The following is a 16,225-nucleotide window of genomic DNA, read 5'->3' on the forward strand; positions in this document are numbered from 1 at the left end:
TCTCAGGCAAGACTAAGTACTATTATACAATTTGGAGACTTGCACTGGAGCTTCATTTTATTCTGTCCTCTATATCTAAATGGAATTGTTTTATTATATGTGAAACAGCGTTTTTAACAAGTTTCTTCTGTTCTATCCAGTGATAAATATCTTGTCTGAGATTCAAGAAGAATCTCTTTTTATCAAGCTCAAGCTCCAGGACAGATTTTGACTTTCAGCCTCCCAGGTACTTAACTACGTGATCAAACTAACACTTCTATGCATAGCTCTTCATTCATTAATAATCTGCTTCTCCATTCAGGGAACAGTATTGAGTTCTTATTATATAGAGAAAAATACAAAGATACATAATCCAGCTTTCTTATCTTCAAGGAGCTGAAGGCATAATAATGTGCAAAGACCCAAAGATATTGAATTCTTATGCTGAATACCCATAGGCTAGAACGGAGCCAGCCACAGAATAGGCACTTGCTAAATGTTTGTGAAAGGAGCAAACCAAGTACAATGATAAGGAAGCCCAGGCAGGTTGTGATGAGGGCACAGATGAGCTGGGTTCCCTGATGCAGAAGGACCTCTGACGCAGAATAAAGGAAGAGTAGGAATAGGAGGAAGGCAACCACCGAGCACTATGATGGGTGGGCAGGGGGTTATAGGCAGTTTGGTGTTTCTGGGACATAAAGTATGAATCAGACACTGACCAGAATGAAGGTGTGCAAGGCAGGTGGGCACCTTGTCATGGAGGTCCTGGTGGTCAGAAATTGAGGTGAGTTTTATGCCTTCATCTAGGTGACAGTTATTTTTTTTTAATTATTTTATTGAAGTATAGTTGATTTATAATGTTGTATTAATTTCTACTGTACAGCCAAGTGATTCAGTTATACATATATATACATTCTTTTTCATAACTTTTACAGTGTACATGATTATTTATATAAGTATATATTGCAAAATGATTACTACAATAAGGCTAGTTAACACATCTATCACCTCACATAGTTAACATTTTTCTGTGTGTGCTAAGAACTTTCAAGATCCATTTTCTTATCAGCTTTCATGTCTACAATATGGTATTATTAACTATAATCACTGTGCTGTACATTAGGTCCCCAGAACTTATTCATATTATAACTGGACATTTTTACACTTTTCCCCAATCCTACTGCCCCTGGTAATCACCAGTCTACTCTCTGTTTCCATCAGTTTGGTATTTTTAATATTCTACTTATAAGTGAAATTATATAGTATTTGTCTTTTTCTGACTGACTTATTTCACTTACCATAATGTCTTCAAGGTCCATCCATGCTGTTGAAAAGTGTCAGGATTTCCTTCTTTTTTTAATGGCTGGATAATATTACATTGTTCACATATATATCACATATCATATATATCACATTTTCTGTATTCATCCATCAGTGGACACTTAGGTTGTTTTCATGTCTTGGCTGTTATAAATAATGCTGCAATGAATGTGAGGGTGCAGATATCTCTTCAAGATAGTTATTTCATTTCCTTCAGATATACACTGAGATATGGGATTCCTACATCCTACAGTAGTTCCATTTCTTAATTTTTTGAGGAACCTCCGAACTGTTTTCCATAGTGGCTGTACCAATTCATATTCCCACCAACAGTGCAGAAGGGATTCCCCTTTCTTCACATCCTGGCCAACGTTTGTTATCTCTTGGGTGACAGTTATTGACTGAGTCAGTCTCCAAACACAAATTCTTTCTCCTACACTTTACGGATGCCGTATGAACAACCCTTTAGATAAGAAGAGTCAATTAAATATGGAGACTAAACAGAGTTGACCGAATTTAATACTGACTGGAAAGAACGTCCCTTCCCTTCCCGGTACTTCTGGGCTGTGTCCGCTTGATCATGCCCCGCTCTCATCACGGTTCGCTTGTAGCCATTGTTTATTTTATCTATCACTTGAGTTTTTCCTCACTTCCCATTAGTAGCTTCTCTGACTTAATGTTTGTTCATTTTTTAACACCAGAGTTAAATATTTACAGCTGAGCAAGCCAGAGAAAATAATGTAAAAAGTTCACAATTCCAGGGAGCACGCTGAACTAAGTCAGCCTTTTGTTCCTTTCCTTTTCTTAACATACCCCCGATTTTATATGTAATTTCATCAATTATATTTTTTTAATTTAACTTTGTTTTTTAACATCTTTATTAGAGTATAATTGCTTTACAATGGTGTGTTAGTTTCTGCTGTATAACAAAGTAAATCAGCTATATGTATACATATATACCCATATCCCCTCCCTCTTGCGTCTCCCTCCCCCCCTCCCTATCCAACCCCTTTAGGTGGTCACAAAGCACAGACCTGATCGCCTCATGTGATGCAGCTGCTTTGCACTAGCTAGCTATTTTACATTTGGTAGTGTATATATGTCCATGCCACTCTCTCACTTCATCCAGGCTTACCCTTCTCCCTCCCTGTGTCCTCAAGTCCATTCTCTACGTCTGTGTCTTTATTTCTGTCCTGCCCCTAAATTCATCAGAACCATTTTTTTTCCTTTTTTAGATTCCAGATATATGTGTTAGCATATGGTATTTGTTTTTCTCTTTCTGACTTACTTCACTCTGTATGACAGACTCTAAGTCCATCCACCTCACTACAAATAACTCAACTTCATTTCTTTTTATGGCTCAGTAATATTGCATTGTATATATGTGCCACATCTTCTTTATCCATTCATCTGTCGATGGACACTTAGGTTGCTTCCGTGTCCTGGCTATTGTAAATAGTGCTGCAATGAACATTGTGGTACATGACTCTTCTTGAATTATGGTTTCCTCAGAGTATATGCCCAGTAGTAGGATTGCTGGGTCATATGGTAGTTCTACTTTTAGTTTTTTAAGGCACCTCCATACTGTTCTCCATAGTGGCTGTATCAGTTTACATTCCCACCACCAGTGCAAGAGTGTTCCCTTTTCTCCACACCCTCTCCAGCATTTATTGTTTGTAGATTTTTTGATGATGGCCATTCTGAGCATTGTGAGGTGATACATCATTGTGATTTTGATTTGCTTTTCTCTAATGATTAGTGATGTTGAGCATCCTTTCATGTGTTTGTTGGCAATCTGTATATCTTCTTTGGAGAAATGTCTATGTAGGTCCTCTGCCCATTTTTGGATTGGGTTGGTTGTTTTTCTGATATTGAGCTACATGAGCTGGTTGTATATTTTGGAGATTAATCCTTTGTCAGTTGCTTCATTTGCAAATATTTTCTCCCATTCTGAGGGTTGTCTTTTCGTCTTGTTTATGGTTTCCTTTGCTGTGCAAAAGCTTTGAAGTTTCATTAGGTCCCATTTGTTTATTTTTGTTCTTATTTCCATTTCTCTAGGAGCTGGGTCAAAAAGGATCTTGCTGTGATTTATGTCATAGAGTGTTCTGCCTATGTTTTCCTCTAAGAGTTTTATAGTGTCTGGCCTTACATTTAGGTCTTTAATCCATTCTGAGTTTATTTTTGTGTATGGTGTTAGGGAGCATTCTAATTTCATTCTTTTACACGTAGCTGTCCAGTTTTCCCAGCACCACTTATTGAAGAGGATATCTTTTCTCCATTGCATATTCTTCCTTCCTTTATCAAAGATAAGGTGACCATATGTGTGTGGGTTTATCTCTGGGCTTTCTATCCTGTTCCATTGATCTATATTTGTGTTTTTGTGCCAGTACCACACTGTCTTGTTTACTGTAGCTTTGTAGTATAGTCTGGAGTCAGGGAGCCTGATTCCTCCAGCTCTGTTTTTCTTTCTCAAGATTGCTTTGGCTATTGGGGGTCTTTTGTGTTTCCTTACTAATTGTGACAATTTTTTGTTCTAGTTCTGTGAAAAGTGCCATTGGTACTTTGATAGGGATTGCATTGAATCTGTAGATTGCTTTGCATAGTATAGTCACTTTCACAGTGTTGATTCTTCCAATCCAAGAAAATGGTATATCTCTCCATCTGTTTGTATCATCATTAATTTCTTTCATCAGTGTCTTATAGTTTTCTGCATACAGATCTTTTGTCTCCTGGGTGGTTTACTCCTAGGTATTTTAGTCTTTTTGTTGCAATGGTAAATGGGAGTGTTTCCTTAACTTCTCTTTCAGATTTTTCTTCACTAGTGTATAGGAATGCAAGAGATTTCTGTGCATTAATTTTGTATCCTGCTACTTTACCAAATTCATTGATTAGCTCTAGGAGTTTTCTGGTAGCATCATTAGGATTCTCTGTGTATAGTATCATGTCATCTGCAAACAGTGACAGCTTTACTTCTTCTTTTCTGATTTGGATTCCTTTTATTTCTCTTTCTTCTCTGATTGCTGTGGCTAAAACTTCCAAATCTATTTTGAATAATAGTAGTAAGAGTGGGCATCCTTGTCTTGTTCCTGATTTTAGAGGAAATGGTTTCAGTTTTTCACCATTGAGGACGATGTTGGCTGTGGGTTTGTCATATATGGCCTTTATTATGTTGAGGTAAGTTCCCTGTATGCCTATTTTCTGGAGAGTTTTTATCATAAATGGGTGTTGAATTTTGTTGAAAGCTTTCTCTGCATCTATTGAGATGATCATATGGTTTTTCTCCTTCAATTTGTTAATATGGTGTATCACATTGATTGATTTTCATATATGGAAGAATCCTTGCATTTCTGCGGTAAACCCCACTTGATCATGGTGTGTGATCCTTTTAATGTGCTGTTGGATTCTGTTTGCTAGTATTTTGTTGAGGATTTTTGCATCTATGTTCATCAGTGATATTGGCCTGTAGTTTTCTTTTTTTTGTGACATCTTTGTCTGGTTTTTGTTTCAGTGTGGGTGGCCTTGTAGAATGAGTTTGGGAGTGTTCTTCCCTCTGCTATATTTTGTAAGAGTTTGAGAAGGATAGGTGTTAGCTCTTCTCTAAATGTTTGATGAATTCACCTGTGAAGCCATCTGGTCCTGGGCTTTTGTTTGTTGGAAGATTTTTAATCACACTTTCAATTTCAGTGCTTGTGATTGGTCTGTTTATATTTTCTATTTCTTCCTGGTTCCGTCTTGGAAGGTTGTGCTTTTCTAAGCAATTGTAAATTTCTGCCAGGTTGTCCATTTTATTGGCACATAGGTGCTTGTAGTAATCTCTCATGATCCTTTGTATTTCTGCAGTGTCAGTTGTTACTTCTTCTTTTTAATATCTAATTCTCTTGAGTTGGGTCTTCTTTTTTTCTTGATGAGTCTGGCTAGTGGTTTATCAATTTTGTTTATCTTCTCAAAAAACCAGCTTTTAGTTTTATTGATCTTTGCTATTGTTTCCTTCATTTCTTTTTCATTTATTTCTGATCTGATCTTTATGATTTCTTTCCTTCTCCTAACTTTGGGCTTTTTTTTGTTCTTCTTTCTCTAAGTGCTTTAGGTGTAAGGTTAGGTTGTTTATTTGAGATGTTTCTTGTTTCTTGAGGTAGAAATGTATTGCTATAAACTTCCCACTTAGTACTGCTTTTGCTGCATCCCATAGGATTTGGGTCATCGTGTTTTCATTGTCATTTGTGTCTAGGTATTTTTTGATTTCTTCATTGATCTCTTGGTTATTTAACAGCATATTGTTTGGCCCCCATGTGTTTGTATTTTTTACACTTTTTTCCTGTAATTGATATCTAGTCTCACAGTGTTGTGGTTGGAAAAGATACTTGATACGATTTCAATTTTCTGAAATTTACCAAGGCTTGATTTATGACCCAAGATATGATCTATCCTAGAGAATGTTCCATGAGCACTTGAGAAGAAAGTGTATTCTGTTGTTTTTGGATGGAATGCCCTATAAATATCAATTAAGTCCATCTTGTTTAATGTGTCATTTAAAGCTTGTGTTTCCTTATTTATTTACATTTTGGATGATCTGTCCATTGGTGAAAGTGGGTGTTAAAGTCCCTTACTATGATTGTGTTACTGTCGATTTCCCCTTTTATGGCTGTTAGCATTTGCCTTATGTATTGAGGTGCTCCTATGTTCGGTGCGTAAATATTTAGAATTTTTATCTCTTCCTCTTGGATTGATGCCTTGATCATTATGTAATGTCCTTCTTTGTCTCTTGTAATAGTCTTTATTTTAAAGTCTATTTTGTCTGATATGAGAATTGCTACTCCAGCTTTCTTTTGATTTCCATTTGCATGGACTATCTTTTTCCATCGCCTCACTTTCAGTCTGTATGTGTCCCTAGGTCTGAAGTGGGTCTCTTGTAGACAGCATATATATGGTTCTTGTTTTCAAGTCCATTCAGCCATTCTGTGTCTTTTGGTTGGAGTATTTAATTCATTTACATTTAAGGTAATTATCAATATGTATGTTCCTGTTACCATTTTCTTAATTGTTTTGGGTTTGTTTTTGTAGGTCTTTTCCTTCTCTTGTGTTTCCTGCCTAGAGAAGTTCCTTTAGCATTTGTTGTAAAGCTGGTCTGGTGGTGCTGAATTCTCTTAACTTTTCCTTGTCTTTAAAGGTTTTAATTGCTCCGTCGAATCTGAATGAGATCCTTGGTAGGTGGAGTAATCTTGGTTGTATGTTTTTCCCTTTTATCGTTTTAAATATGTCCTGCCACTCCCTTCTGGCTTGCAGAGTTTCTGCTGAAAGATCAGCTGTTAACCTTATGGGGATTTCCTTGTATGTTATTTCTTGCTTTTCCCTTGCTGCTTTTAATAAGTTTTCTTTGTATTTAATTTTTGAGAGTTAATATTTTTCTTGGTTTGTTTCTCCTTTGATTTAATCTGTATGGCACTCTTTGCGCTTCCTGGACTTGATTATTTCCTGTCCCATGTTAGGGAAGTTTTCAACTATAATCTTTTCAAATATTTTCTCAGATCCTTTCTTTTTCTCTTCTTCTTCTGGAACCCCTATAATTCGAATGTTGGTGCGTTTAATGTTGTCCCCAAGGTCTCTGAAACTGTCCTCAATTCTTTTCATTCTTTTTTCTTTATTCTGCTCTGTGGTAGTTATTTTACTATTTTATCTTCCAGGTCACCTATCCATTCTTCTTCATCAGTTATTCTGCAACTGATTCCTTCTAGAGAATTTTAAATTTCATTTATTGTGTTGTTCATCATTTTTTCTTTGCTCTTTAGTTCATCTAGTTATTTGTTAAACGTTTCTTGTATTTTCTCCATTCTATTTCCAAGATTTTGGATCATCTTTACTATCATTACTTTGAATTCTTTTTCAGGTAGACTGCCTATTTCCTCTTCATTTGTTTGGTCTGGTGGGTTTTTACCTTGCTCCTTCATCTGGTGCATATTTCTCTGTCTTCCCATTTTGCTTAACTTACTGTGTTTGGGGTCTCCTTTTCGCAGGCTGCAGGTTCGTAGTTCCTGTTGTTTTTGGTGTCTGCCCCCAGTGGGTAAGGTTGGTTCAGTGGGCTGTGTAGGCTTCCTGGTGGAGGGGACTGGTGCTTGTGTTCTGGTGGATGAGGCTGGATCTTGTCTTTCTGGTGGGCAGGACCACTTCCAGTGGTGTGTTTTGTGGTGTCTGTGAACTTATTATGATTTTAGGCAGCCTCTCTGCTAATGGGTGGGTTTGTGTTCCTGTCTTGCTAGTTGTTTGGCACGTGGTGTCCAGCACTGGAGCTTCCTGGCTGTTGGTTGGACCTTGGTCTTAACATTGAGATGGAGATCTCTGGGAAACCTCTCACCAGTTGATATTACATGGGGCTAGGAGGTCTCTAGTGGTCCAATGTCCTGAACTCGGCTCTCCCACCTCAGAGGCTCAGGCCTGACACCAGGCCGGAGCACCAATACTCTGTCAGCCACATGGCTCAGAAAAAAAGGGAGGAAAAAAGAAAGAAAAAAGATAATAAAAAATAAAATATAATAAAATAAAGTAATATAATTAAAATAAAAAAATTATTAAAATAAGAAAAATTTTAAAGTAATAAAAAAAAGAAGAGAGCAACCAAACCAGTAAACAAATCTATCAATGATAACAAGAGCTAAAAGCTATACTAAGATAAACATAAATTTCAGAAAGAAGTCATTCGCAGACAGCAAACCCCTAGTGTACAGTTGCTCCCAAAATCCACCTCATCAATTTTAGATTGATTTGTTGTCTATTAAATATTCCACAGATGCAGGGTACCTCAAGTTGATTGTGGGCATTTAATCCACTGCTTCTCAGCCTACTGGGAGAAATTTCCCTTTCTCTTCTTTGTCCACACAGCTCCCGGGGTTCAGCTTTGGATTTGGACCCGCCTCTGAGTGTAGGCCGCCTGAGGGTGTCTGTTCCCGCCCAGACAGGACGGGGTTAAAGGAGCAGCTGCTTCGGCGGCTCTCGCTCACTCAGGCCGGGGGGAGGGAGCGGTACGGAGGAGGCGGGGCGAGCCTGTGCGGCAGAGGACGGCGTGACGTTGCAGCAGCCTGAGGCGCGCCGTGCGTTCTCCCGGGTAAGTTGTCCCTGGATCACGGGACCCTGGCAGTAGCGGGCTGCATAGGCTCCTGGGGTGTTGTTGATATTGACCTGTGCTTGCACACAGGCTTCTTGGTGGCTGCAGCAGCAGCCTTAGCCTTTAATGCCCGTCTCTGGTGTCTGCATTGATAGCCGCGGCTCGCGCTCGTCTCTGGAGCTCGTTTAGATGGTGCCTCTCCTCACGCACCCCGAAACAATGGCCTCTTGCCTCTTAGGCAGGTACAGACTTTTTCCTGGACTCCCTCCCAGCTAGTTGTGGCGCACTAGCCCCCTTCAGGCTGTGTTCACGCCGCCATCCCCAGTCCTCTCCCTGGGATCTGACCGCCGAAGCCCGAGCCTCAGCTCCCAGCCCCGCCCGCCCCGGCGGGTGAGCAGACAGGCCTCTTGGGCTGGTGAGCGCTGCTCGGCGCTGAGCCTCTGTGCGGGAATCTCTCCTCTTTGCCCTCTGCACCCCTGTGGCTGCGCTCTCCTCCGTGGCTCCGAAGCTTCCCCCTGCCCCGTCTCCGCCCGCGAAGGGGCTTCCTAGTGTGTGGAAACTTTTCCTCCTTCACAGTGCCCTCCCAGAGGGGCAGGTCCCATCCCTATTCTTTTGCCTCTGTTTTTTCTTTTTTCTTTTGCCCTATCCAGTTACGTGGGGAGTTCCTTGTCTTTTGGGAAGTCTGAGGTCTTCTGCCAGCGTTCAGCAGGTGTTCTGTAGGAGTTGTTCCACATGTAGATGTATTTTTGATGTATTTGTGGGGAGGAAGGTGATCTCCACGTCTTACTCCTCCGCCATCTTCTGGAGTAGTCTCATCAATTACCTTTTAATTTTATGAGACCCCTCATCTGTGATGCCACAGTGCTTTATGTCAATTTGGAATTGGACCATAGGTACCCTGTCTCATTTTTTAAATAAGGAAAATGGATGTTGTTCAACCAGTGTGAACCCAGAAAAACTCACTCCAGGACTTGGTGTTGCCAGAACCTTCCATTCCCACACAATGCTCCATATTCTTTGCAGCCGTCAGGGCTGGTAAAGGTGTTTCTTCCTGATGCTTCTGCATGTTGGACAGAATTTGTATCTTCTTCACCTTCTGCATTCCCCTGGGACATGGGTACCTCTGTGGATGAACGAGAAGCTGCTGGCATCTCCATCATTTCCCACGCTTAGTAGTTCTGTTTCATTAAATATTGTGCAAGGTAAGGATGGATGCTTAGTAAAGCATTTGCTTATGAAGGACCTTGCAAGTCGTGATAAGGAGTTTGTGTTTTATCCTGAGGACAGTAGGAAACCTTTGGCATCTGTGGAAAAGTGAAGACGACCAGATTTGAGGTGGAGAATGACAAAGCTCCAGCTGCAGTGAAGAAATTGGACTGGAGTTAGGTAAGCACGAAGGTGTGGAGACCAGTGAAAAGGCTGTTAGAGTAATCTAAGCTTGAGGTGATGGTGGCCCCGATCAGTGTAGTGCACTGAAGAGAGTTCTGTATGTTATTCAAGAGGAAGAAGTGGTAGGAGTGAGTGACTCATTGGATGAGAGGTTTAAGAGAGAGAAAGGAGTCAAAGATAATATCTAATTGAAGGACTGGGCATGGAGATTTCCCTGAGATAGAGAACATGTGGTGAGGATCATGTTGGGGAAAGGAAATGAATTTATTTTCCTGACTAATATTTTACATTACTCACAAAATATGTGCATCTATTTAATATGTGCCAAATCTTTAGATTTTTCTGCAGCTAAAAAATGTATTGCAGATCTTCGAAGTGAGAAAGCATCTGCTCTCTGCCTAGCTACCCATCTAGGTCTTTTCCTACTTCGGTCCTTTAGATGACGTGCTAAACCCTTTAAGCTAAATGTGGCCTGTTGCCTGGTTTTGTAGGGCCCACAAATAAATGATTATTTCTAAGTTTTTAAATGGTTGGAGAAAAAGTTTGAAAAAGAAGACTATTTCCCAAGTGGAAATTATATAGAAATTAAATTCGTTTTCCATACATTAAAATTTTTTGGAAGACCGCCATGCCCATTCATTTCCATACAGTATATGGCTGCTTTTGTGTTTCAACCTCAGAGTTCGGTAGCTGCAACAGGGACCTTACATATCATAAAGCCTAAAATTTTTACCACCTGGCCCTTTGCGAAAATGTATGATGACCCCTGGACTAAATGACTGTTTCATTCTCTAATTTGATGATCCTAAATTAAAAAAAAAATTTTCTTCAAAAGATGTAACAGCATCCTAGTTGAGGGATCATGTATTTCTGGTTGGGTTTTCAGATTTGTGACTATGCCAGCCACCAAATACTCCAATGTAAGATTTATTAATGCATTTAATTAGTATTGAATTTCCCCAATATTTATGGACCAGAGCAACATGGAAGTGTATTTCAGAGAAGGTATAGTTAATTCAAGAGCAAGAAAAAAAATAGAGATGGCATCTTAGCTGGGTTTATCTTTATGCTAACAGTAAAAAAAAATAATGGCAAATGCTTTCTCTGGGCAGCTTCAAGTTGTAATATCATTAGCAATACAGCAGTATTTCATGTTATAGTCAACTTTAGTAGAATGTGTTAGGTAGTGCGATGGTGCTTTGTGCTCTATGGTAGCTTTTAGAGCTGAAATTGGTTTGCAGTCATGCTTCAACCCATTTGCTTTTAGAAAAAAAATAACTTTATCCAACTAACCTAGTAATAATTAGTTTTCAAGTAGCATTGCATACGATTTTCAGGATTATAAGTACAACCTGATACTGTGAGGCAGAGTTTTCTTCTGCATACAAAGCATGGCACTTGTATGTATACTTGTTCAATTTGCTCAAAGTAATATAAAATATTAGAAAGCATATCAGATATTGGTTCCTTTTCTTAACATTTTTCCTCAGCCAATTAACAATGAATGATCTAATCAGTTTTACCATTTGATTTGATACCTCTTAAATCAGTTGACATGTGTTCAGAAACATGGTATCTTTTGTTTCAGAGCTCCTTTAGGAATCACTGTTGTCAAATTTATACAAGGGACATAATTCTAAGGTGTCTATGAATGTTGAGATTATTAACCACGAAATAGTAAGTCTCAAGTGAAAGTTTTACAAACCCTTTTAGAAGAATTGTTTGTCCTCTACTTATGGTCAAATGTGGCAGATATTTGGCCCACTGTTTTGATTCTTTTAGTCTTATTATTTTATTTATATTGAAATTCCAAGTAACATCAGAGCAACTAAGACATATTTATAAATCTTCAAAAAGAACATGGATTAAAGTAGATTTTGAAAACCACTCCTGTAAATGAGCTAACTTTGGTTCCCCTCCAGAACCCTTGCTATTTATGCCCCTTGTTAATTCCCTAATCCCTGAAATGTGCTAACCTTTCACCAGCATGGGATACATTTCTAAATGTGAGTTAGTTTTGTATGCTTATCTCATGTCCCTTACTTTTGCATCATGGCTGCTTTGATATGTGAATCCTAGATAGTAAAGTCTATTGGCATGGGCTGAATAAATTCATCATCAAGCCCTGTGTGTAAGTATCCAAGACAACAAGAGAGGGCCATTTCCTGGACACTCTTCAGCCTCAGATGTTGCTTGGTTTCTGAGAATTATTAAATACTACTGATGTCAGAGACTAAGTCATTCCCAAATTGCATTCTCTGTTTCTAAAACCTACATGGCTTTCCTTCCTCTCCCTCTACTCCCATACTATGTGCCCTTGTCTTTGACCATTGCTTTCCATTCCAAGCTTTCATTCCATGGCCTTCCCAGATTTATGGTGTGACAGACAGTTGAAGTCAGGATGTTGAGTGAGAGCTTCAAGAGTTAGGCATTAGACTTTGTGGAGTGCCTACTAGGTACTGTGCAGTTTACATGTGTTATAGTTAAAGCTCACTTACATCTCATAACCGCCTTCAGAGTATGATTATTTCCAAATGAGGGAGAAGAAATTCAGGGGGGTTGATTTGGTTGACTACTTAGCCAGTCTGGAGTGCTGACTTCTGTTTGGGTATGTCTGGCTATAAAGCCTGTGATTTTTTTCCATGCCACCTGTCTGTCTCCTCAAGGGAGAAAGTATATACAGAGAAGAACTGAGACATCAGGAATAAGCCTTGGAGAAATCTCTCCTTACAAGGTAGACTCAAAAACTGGAGCCAGGAAAGGCAACTAAAGGAGACAAAAACGTAGCAAGAAAAATGGTAGTAGTTACCTGAAAAGCCATGGGATGGGGGACTTCTAAGAGAAAAGAATTGTCGGGGTGGTTGAATTGGGGATGTGAGGTGAAGCTTGTGAAAGGAGCTTGTCACTGGCCTAACAGGCACATTTCATTGTGTCTCTTTTCTTCACTTATCCTCCTAGCGTGCAAGTCGTCTCCCTGGACGACCTGGTACTCTCTGCAAGGGACTAGGGACACAATCTCAAATATCAAGCATCTCCTGTGTCTCTAAATTCTGCCTCATGAACTTGCTATTCATGGAGTGTTGCATTTCAGAAAGAAAGAGCCCTGTAACATAAAGTTCTCTTTATTTTCTAGGCCAACTCACTGAAAGTAGAATCCGTATTTTTGTCTAGACAGCCTTTCTTTGAAGTTGATGTGTTTAGGTGCTATCTTGAGGAGCCAGTACTGTACTATTTACCATGTTTCCTGAGGCAACCTTGTGTGAGGACTAGAGAATTTTAACAAGTTTCTTGACTTTCTCTGCACCTGGAGATTAATGTGCTAGTAAAAACTTTATGAGCTCTTAATCATTCCTAGCAAACATATAGGATGCTCTGAAGCTAAAAGCTTCAACATTCATAATTAAGAGACAGCAGAATAGGACCATGTAAATTTGGAAATGGCCTCCCAGAAAATGTAATGAACATTTTCTTTATCTATATTTATATTTATTTCTTTATCAAGTTGTGGGCACTTTAATTTTGAATAGAAGTGTATTTTCTCAGTTATAAAACTCAAACATAAAATTATCCCCACTTCTAAGATGAGAATAAAAGAAAATTTAAACTACTACTAGATAATCTCATGTAAGTAGATCGGATTCCCTTATAAAGATATTACTTGCTACACTATTAGTTGTGCTCTCCTGTTTCCACATGTATATCATCTTCTGCTTGAAACAATGTATAGTTTTACAGATCTTCCTTGACTTATGATGGGGTTACATCTGGATAAACCTATGTAAATTGACAATATCATTAAGTCGAAAATGCATTTAATACGCCTAATATACCAAACATCATAGCTTAGCCTAGCCTACCTTAAATGTGCTCAGAACACTTACATTAGCCTACAGTGGGGCAAAATCATCTCACACAAAGCCTGTTTTTAATGAAGTGTTCAGTATCTCATGTAATTTATTGAATACTGTACTGAAAGGGAAAAACAGAATGGCTGGCTGGGTACAAAGTGGTTGTAAATGTATCAGTTGTTTACCACAGTGACTGAGTGTCTGATTGGGAGCCATGGCTCACTGCCACTGCCCAGCATCTCCAGAGAGGTCGCTAGCCCTGGAAAAGATCAAAATTCAAAATTGGAAGTAGGGTTTCCAATGCATATGAATGCATATCACTTTTGCACCATCGTAAAGTTGAAAAATTGTAAGTCGAACTATTATAAATTAGGGATAGACAATCCCTACTGTATGCATTGGGATAGTGTATTTGTTTATTAAGGCTGCTGTAACAAAGTACCACAAACCAGGTGGCTTAACAGGAGTATATCTTCTCACCATTCTGAAGGTTAAAAGTCAGGGATCAGGGTGTCAGTAGTGTTGGTTCCTTCTGAGAGCAATGAAGGAGAATGTCTTCCAGGCCTCTCTCTCAGCTTCTGGTGTTTTGCTTGAAGTTTTGGTGCTCTGTGGCTTCTGCTACATAACCTCAGTCTCTGCCTTCATCTTCACGTGGTGTTCTCCTGCGTGTCTGTCTGTGTCCAGATTTCCCTTTTTCATAAAGACACTGGTAATATTGGATTAGGGACCCACCCTACTCCAGTATGACCTCATCTTAACTTACTATATCTGCAATGACCTATCCGAATAAGGTCACATTCTGAGGTACTGTGGGTTAGGACTTCAACATATGAATTTTGGAGGGGACATGGTTCTACCTATAACAGATAGTATAGGCTACACAGTGATGATAAATGACTCCAAAATTCCAGTGGCTTGAAACAACAAGGTTTATTTCTTTCTCACTGTACAGTGGAAATTCCGGTGTGTATTCCACCATCATGTGATAGCTCAGTATTGAGCCTCCGTGTTGCACGTGATCCCCTGATCTCTAGGTCAAGGGAGGAGAGTATTTGAAGGTCCAGAACCAGCAAAAAAAAAAAAAAAAAAAAAAAGTCTTTATTGGAAAATGTCACTACTGCTCCACTTTTACTCTGAAATAAGTTACATTTCTCCCCTTAATTCAAAGAGGCAAAGAAATGCAATTCTTCCCATGCGGCAAGAAAGAGGAGAAGCAGAAATATTTATGAGAAGCAATATATCTTAATTCACATATCTTTAACTGTAGATTAATATTCAAAAACACGGGACATCTATTATGAAGTCTTGAAAAGATTTGCAGCTATCTCGCTAAACAAAGTTGTTTTCCTAGGACTTGAAATGTTGAACCACTAATTATTCTCTCTTTCTGCTTCCCCCTCACTCAAAGAGGATTCATTCCTACAGTGAAAATGGAAGGTGCATCTATATGGGTAAAAGCCATGCTAGTTTATATTGTGAAAAATATTTATTGGATAAACTATGGCAGTACACATGCACAGAAAACCGTGGTATGAGGCTGAAAGAATGTGGATGCCGGGGCTTTATGGGTCTAATTTATTTTCTGCAGAAAGGAGAGTCTCAAAGGTGACACACACCAGGACTGTGACCACTGTCCAGGAGAGACACAGATATGCAGTAACTCTCTAGGTTCTTTATCTAGAAGGAATTCTGGCATAAATATTCTGTTTAACCTTCCCTTCCCAAAGTGTCCCCCACTTACCCTCCACATTATCATCCTTCATAGCATTTATCACACTCGGCCATTTTCTCATTTTTTTACTTGCTTCTTACGTTTCCTGACATTGGCTGCATGTCTACCTCTTTTCTCCCACCCAAATGTAAGTCCATGGAGGCAGATACCTAGCTCTGTTTTTGCACTTATAACTCCAGCCTTGAGAATAATACTTGCCTGATATTGAAGGAAATAACGTATTGAATGGATCAATTTAATAATTATTACTTTTAAACTAATATAATGGCAGAAGGCAAGAAACTTGGGAAAATATTTTATCAGTGTTAAGGTCTGGATAATGTGGAACTAGAGGCTTATAATGTAAACATTTATAATTTTTTCAAAACAACTTATTTTTCTTTCCTAGATTCCATAGTACATACATATCTCCTGAGGTCTCTTTATTGTGAAATTATATTCATTTATCTTATTCTCAAGAAACAATACATTTTATGTCCAAAAATATATGCTATCTAGACACCGTGGAGTTATTCCAAAGGGTCCATGATTTAACGCTGGTTGTCACTATATTTGTAGGGTAATTTGGTGTAAATGAATTTGGGCAAAAGCCATTGAGTAAGATGATTCTTTTCTAAATTACTTGAAGTGGTGAATTCTATTACTGATAATTTTAAGTGGAGAAGTTTTGCATATGTAGTTTAGGGAAACACTGGAGTATTATTTGATGTTTAATAATAAAAAAACAAAAACATTATTTGGCTAATTTTTTCTCTAATACTAGATTATAATTGAAACAATTATGAAAAGATTTATTGACTGCTCAAGTGAAAACAACTGACTATAAAAATAGAGTTGTCATTGCACTACAGCCCAAGACTC

General features: G+C 38.7%; 1 protein-coding gene across 2 annotated transcripts in view; it reads left to right on the forward strand.

Annotated features, from left to right (window-relative positions):
• The window catches only part of GPC6 (glypican 6), a 1,053,117-nt gene that overhangs the window by 187,759 nt on the left and 849,133 nt on the right, over nt 1–16,225 (forward strand). Inside the window, exon 1 of one of the 2 annotated variants that reach the window (XM_082366027.1) lies at nt 8,888–9,781. The exons of the other annotated variant lie outside the window; for it this stretch is intronic. The gene's annotated coding sequence lies outside the window, so the exon portion shown is untranslated. Of the gene's footprint in view, nt 1–8,887; nt 9,782–16,225 lie in introns of those variants that run through there. 2 annotated transcript variants of the gene reach the window in all.

The sequence above is a fragment of the Balaenoptera borealis genome (genome assembly GCF_965194805.1).
Source record: "Balaenoptera borealis genome assembly, chromosome: 18".
NCBI classification, from domain to species: Eukaryota; Metazoa; Chordata; class Mammalia; order Artiodactyla; family Balaenopteridae; genus Balaenoptera; species Balaenoptera borealis.